Genomic DNA, 7020 nt, shown 5'->3' with positions numbered 1-7020 from the left:
TTGGTTGGGTATCTGTATGCTACTAATAATGCCTTAAATATAATTAGTCCAACATTTCGACACGCTCTTCTCTTCTCAGATTTCATGAGTGCCTTAGGGGCGATTATGTACTTCAGATATCCAATTATGAGATTCAGTGTTATTTTTCAAATAATGACTCAACGTAATACAAAATCTCAATTCCCCCCCCCCCCCCGAGGGGAGAAGATCCCGCCAACGGTTTTTGTTTTTGGACGCACAACGAAGTGTCGTGTCCGGTCGCTAGACCACCCCCTGCGTTCCTTGCCAGTAGTGGCTTTAATGGAGGTCATCTTCTTGCCCTCGTACTGATCACATTCCACAGAGTTCAGTCCGGCCTCGGGGAAAACGTAATACAACAGTCTGCTGGATTCCCACCCATATTGGAATTTTAATCAATGAACGTGCTGACGATGCGGCAAAGCAAGCCTGTTTTTTGCCTCCTTTCACCAACTTCGTTGTCTCGAGCGATCTTATCTGATTTCTAAGAAGGATGGTTCATGATGAGTGACAATGTGAATGGAATACTACCATCAACAATAAACTTCGCCCAGTTAACAACATTGTGGTACCATGGAGCTCTTCATGCAGAAATAACCGTCGAGAGGAGGTTATTATCTGCCGTTTACAAATAGGCCACATTAGGCTCACTCATAGATATCTGATGGCGCAAAGAGGTGCACCCGTTTGTGCTCGCCGTGACTGCTAACTAAGTTTGCACTACAGCCTTGTGGATTGTATTTGTTATGCGTCATTGGTTCGCAAGTATAAACTAGGGATTGGCATGCGAAGTACGCTGGGAAACAATGAAACAATGTTACCTAATCTTTTACGATTTCGCAGCGCCGTCGGTTATATTCAGATATTTGAGTATTCTGTAGTATCTTCCAGTTATTTATGCCATTGGGCGTACAGAAAATGGTAATTTAAATATTTTATTTTAGACTATTGATTTAATATTTTAATGTGGTTTTATTTCACTTTTTGAGGTTTAATTTTTAATATTTATTTATGCATTATATAAATATCGTGTCCGGACGCTGAAAACGACACTTCGTTGTGCGTCCAGAAAAAAAAATACAATTTTGATTAGCTCAATTTGAAGAAAAAGCGTTCACAATGTTTCATTTTAATTATCATTTACAGAAGCTCACCAATAAAACTAGAATGAAGAATTAGGTATAGAATAGATAAATTTATGTACCGTTTTGAAATTCCAGTGCCACATACATTTACACACAAATTTGAAAATAAAACAAATTCTTAAGTAGTATGTAAATTCTTTCGTAGTAGAGAATAAAAATAAAACAAAATTACGGTTATCATTTAAATTAAGCTGTCTTTCATGAGAACCAGCGATCATAATGTTTTAACAAAATTCACAAAAAATAAAACTTTACCTATCAAATACGGAAACTCGTTATTTTTTCCTTTCACTTGACGTATTTAATTTTTCCAATGTCATGTTAGTTTAACAGACATTGACAGACAATGTCATGTTAGTTTGACAGACATTAGATATAAAATGAATACTGGAACAAATGTGTAAATAAAAAACCCAAAATATCGTTTTAAAGTAAAAATCATAAAAAACACATTTCAATTTTTAAACAATCATCATCAGTAGGCCCAGAATTAGTGAAGATAAAATAATATTTTTAAAAAACCTAAAAGTATATATACTAGCATTCCCGTCATGGCTTCCCCCCACTAAATGGTTAATTGCGTTTCCCGTCGCGGGCAGAGGATGTTTAGCCTGTCTAGCTAGGGAGCTCTCCACCCTGGACCCCTCTGTATTAATTAAACTCATGTTTATAAGGATAATAATAAATTTAAATTAAATCCTGTTCAATTAATAAAAACTATCAGGGTATTGTAATTTCTTCAGAACAGTTTGATCAGTATAACACTCAATTATTGGTTTTAGATTCCCCATCGCGGCTTCGCTCGCAAAATACATAATCAGAATTACAAACGTAAATTAACATCATAATTTTATCAAATCTCATAAAGATTGATTCAACTGCGGTATCGTAAAACGGCAAATTTAAAAAACAATTTCTTTTTTACTCCTTAAAATATTAAAACTCAAAAAATACGAAAATGACTTTTATCTGAAAGAGTATTTGCAAGCTATATTACTATATTACTATTTTATGATAAATTATTAAAAAAACCATAACAAAAAGAGTATTTCTACCATCGTTTATAAAACAGAATTGCATGCTAACTAATTAATTGCTAATAATTGCTTGCAAGGCAGTCCAAGTTTTAAAGTAGGAGAATAGGTTAAAAATGTTCTAAAGACTATACTATCAACTACCTACTATGGACTAATCGCAACACCTTATAACCGCCCTTTATTAAGGGTTGGGTGAGGTAAGAAAGGCAGAGCTAACATGATCCTTCAGCTAATCGTATAAATACAACTATTAACAAAATTTAGATTAGAAAACTGTTAATATTCTTTTGGTAGATAAAAATTTCATCTTGAAGATTTATAAATGTATAGCCGATCTCCGTCGCGGCGGAGTGGTAGCGTCTCAGCCTTTCATTCGGAGATCCTGTGTTCGAATCCCGGTCAGTTATAGCATTTTTCATACGCTACAAACTTCATTTCTCATAGGGAAAAACGACCAAAGAAGTCGATGCCCGTCATCTCAAAAAAAAACAATGTAAAATTCTAAAAAATTATGTTAGCATTGGTCCCCTGCTGTTAATCAACAATAAATTATTTTTATAAGTTCTCTACCAACGAAATTCCTTTTGATTATGGACATATTTTATATCTAATAACATTATTTTATGAAAAGTTTCTAGGCACTGTTAAGTCATGACCGATTTCTTTGGTCTACGTACATTTAGAAAATTTTAATAATTTTATTTAGTGTACACATTAATATATAATTATTAGTAGTTTATTTTTAAATCTTTTTATTACTTTTTCATAAAATTGTAGTAAACCTTGGCTAACTGAAGCTTTCATAACGCTATATATTTAACTTTTATAAAACCAAACAGGTTACAATAATATATTATTAATTTTTAACTGGCATGTATTTTAGATATCTTGGAGATAAAATTCGGTATAACTTTTGAATCGAATAATTATTGTGCATTTAATAATAAAAATAATATTTCCCATGTTCCACGTTCTTTTATTTGTGATATAACCTTTAAACATCGAACAAAATTATACTGACGCAAAGGATCTTATCATAAATATAAATATAAAAAAAAAAATAGTTTTAAATTGTAAATTTTGAACGTTTTGAAGCGAATAACTACAAAAATTTTAACTTTTTGAAATTCGTTTTAGGCCAATCAAATTGTTGAAGATACCTCGTTTTTTTGTGAAAATTAATTTCCGTTAGTAATAATATTTAATATTCCTGTATTCACTTTTGGTATTCCATTCTCACAAAAATAAATTTTTTTTTAAAAACTCTAAAAAGCTTAATTCTTGTTTCATACTTTCTTGAACACCTCATCTTCCTAGAAGTAGGCCAATCAAATTAGATTTTTACGTGCCAAAATTAACTTCCGTTAGGTAAGATATGTATAAAATAGGAAAAATTCCGTAGAATTCAATGAACTACTTTTCCACTCTCTCATTTTTCCCCATCATTTTCAAAATGGCGTCCAAAGTTGGCGAAAAACAGTTCTTTTCGTTTTAAAGAAAGGCTAAACGTTTGATAAAAGAATGTTTAAAATAAAAGTTATAGAACTTTTTTGAAATAAAATTTTTAAGCCCTGCCCGATGTCAATTGATCAACAAATTAATTAGTTATTGTATAAAAACCGCCAAAAATAACGTTTTCTTCAATTATTAATATCTTTAAAATGAAAAAAAAAAATTTTGACGAAACTCCCAGAATATGTATTCCTTTGCGAATAATAAAAACCTTTTTTGACTTTTGCAAAATATTCGATAGTTTTTGCAAAAATTGAGTTTTTTCGAAAAAAAGTTTTCTTAAAATTCGAATAACTCATACTGTAATGCACCTACATGGCCCATCTGGGGCTTAAAATTTTCTTTAACCTGTAAATTTGCACTCATCTTTACAAATAGTATTACAAGCGTATTACAAAAAAAAATTGCAAATATGTGAAAATCGACCAAAACGACTTCTTTTTCGGCTGGAAAAAATTTAATTACTTTTTAAATATGGAATTCCATCGAAATAGCATTATTACCAATCGATAGTTGTTATTTTTGTACGAATTTAAAAAAAAAAATTTTTGCTCTACGACCTATTGGAGCCAATATAATTTTTTTTATTTAAAAAATATTTACATCATTTGCATATATTAAGGTCTGAAGTTTTTCATAGGTCAACTCGAATACTTGTAATTTAATATAAAATTTATTCCGCTGCTATCGATTTCGTTTTCTTCATTGTAAGCTAAATTATGTTGGACCCCGCAAAATGATTATTCCATTTGGCACGTTGATGCGCGTGATGGAGGTAGGATAGACCTAAACTCGGCATCCTCAGATAGTCTGTCAACCGACGAGTCGAAGTCTCTCTCCGCCAATTTTCACAAGATTGAAACAAAAAAATTTCGGATATATTAGACATAAAGTTTAATTTTTTCTGCACCTCATGTATGTGTGAAAGTTATCTTACAAACTCCAAACTTCGGGAAAATATTCAAGAATGAACGTTTCAGGATTTTTGTTATATATAAACGCAATATATACATATGGGAGATCTCATGTATAGCCCAAAGATTCCAATTAAACCAAGATTCCTTTTAGTTTTACAGACATAGAGAATTCACTTGATCTATTAGTTGTAACAGCGATGTTATGTTTAACGGAATAAACAGAATTTATACTAACTGATTAGTAAACTATTATTATTTACCGTAATTTGTATTTATTAATTTTCTTTTTTTATTTTGTTGATATATAGAATTACGAAAAGAAACACAAACATACTGTAGAAAAAAAGAAACTAAGATCACTGATCCATTGAGATCCTCCAGCGAGAATCGGATAAAACAATAAATATTTTAAATACATAATCTGATTATTTAAAAAAACTAGTGAGAAATACCGGCTGTATTCTTTTTTTTTACGTTTTTAAAGTCAGAAGGTAATATTGAAACAGTAAATACAAAAAAAAGAATAAATTTTCTGTTCGTAAGTATGTATTTATTTGTGTGCGCGTATGGTGTGTGTTTGTTTATAGTTCGGTTGGTTGGTTTTATTATCCGTGAAGTTAATAAATCGGGAGAGGTAGGTCAGATCAAATTTCTTCAAATTTTGTTAGGTGGAATCTATATATGAAAATTGATCCTATTAAACTCCGAAATTGGAATCTCAATTCCAAAACATAGATAGTCAGCAGTCAGGAGTCTACTTCTTAAAACTTAATTTAAAATTTTACTCGTACAAATTTTTACATTTCCTGGCATCATAGCTTTAGAGCTATACTTTAACCTCTAGAGATTTTTACTTTTCTGGACGTTTCATAACTCAGGGACTCCAAAAAAGTGGGAGGTAATGTTCCTATGTAAGTGTGTTGGTGAGTTTGAAGGCTTAATAACTTTTGACTGGATATAATGATTTTGATGAAATATTGTACGGAGACATATACACACGGAGACGTGTGTATATGGGGCAATTTTTTGGTAAAATTTTGGGCTAATATCACCCGGGGATGGAGGTAAATAGCTTTTTGGGGTCAATTTTCTCACTACATAATCCCACTTTATATTAAGCTCAGTGCATTCGTATATGTTTATTTTCAATTTTGAAAAAAAAAATTTCTCCCAAATCCTCTCTCTTCCCACAAATTGAAAAAGCTATCTTTTTATTTTTTAACCTGATTTTTTTATGACTTCCAAGGCACTGTAATGATATTCAAAAAAATATTTTGGGGATAATATTGGGGGGTGGAGGAGCTAACAGAGTTAAAAAATATCGATTTTTTAAAATTTTATTGGTTTATTTTCACGTATCATTATTTTTCCACTACAAGAATAAACAACCAATATCAGAAAAGTAGTATAATTTTATTTCTCTTTTTACTTTTTATGTTTTTTTTTTACATTTTTAAAAAACTAAAACTAGAATTTTTTCTGACAAAATGTTGTCTAAGGATTACAATTTGAAAACAATTGTTTTATTCAAAATTTTCAGCCGTTTCTAGATTCAACGCACCGGGTACCTCATGATCGACCGGATCTTGGTTACCCAGAAATTAAATCGTTAAACCGTATCTTTTGATTGCACTCACCCGCTCTAAAACATACCGATCCGATCTTTCGCTAAATACGCTCAAACCTGTGCACTAGCGCATCTGTAAAGTATAAACTTATGAAGACTAAAAAGTAGAAAATAAAAAATATGTAAAAAAATGTTTAAAACGGCATTTTTAAATTAAACGCAGTAAAAGGTAAAAAAATATTTTTAGGACGGATCTCATGGATTTGACAGCAAGCTTTGATGGTGATATGTAAGACTATGTGAAAGTAATATTTTCAAATTAAAAAGTGGGGTGCTGCAGCACCTCACTCTTTAGGCCCCATTAATCCAGCATATGAAAAAAATTGGCAAAAACATCAAATGTTTAGTTTATAGCAATGACTTTCACATAACCTTACATATCACCATCAAAACTTGTCAAATTCATTCTGAAATACCGTTCAAAACTATTTTTTACCTTTTAGTGCGTTTAATTTAAGAGTAGTATTTAAACAATTTTTTTACATTTTTTTTTTTTTATTCATTTATGCGATTGTTTTTTTTTTCATAAAATAATGCACTGTAACCAAAAAGTAGGCACCGAAATGTACTGATCACTAGCGGAAAATCTCGATTCGTTATTATCCATTTCTAGAGTTAAATTTCTAATTTAACTCTAGAAATTATCGTTACGTAAATTTTCATCATTCAAAAAAATAAATATTTTTACACAAGAGGTAATCAATTTTGGACATTTAATAATCTCATTCCGAGACGCCGGCCGCTAGGCCAACCCGCCCGGAGAG

Source organism: Lycorma delicatula, chromosome 10 (assembly GCF_047948215.1).
Source record: "Lycorma delicatula isolate Av1 chromosome 10, ASM4794821v1, whole genome shotgun sequence".
Lineage (NCBI taxonomy): Eukaryota > Metazoa > Arthropoda > Insecta > Hemiptera > Fulgoridae > Lycorma > Lycorma delicatula.
The sequence above is the reverse complement of the archived record's forward strand: the minus strand, read 5'-3'. Positions refer to the sequence as shown.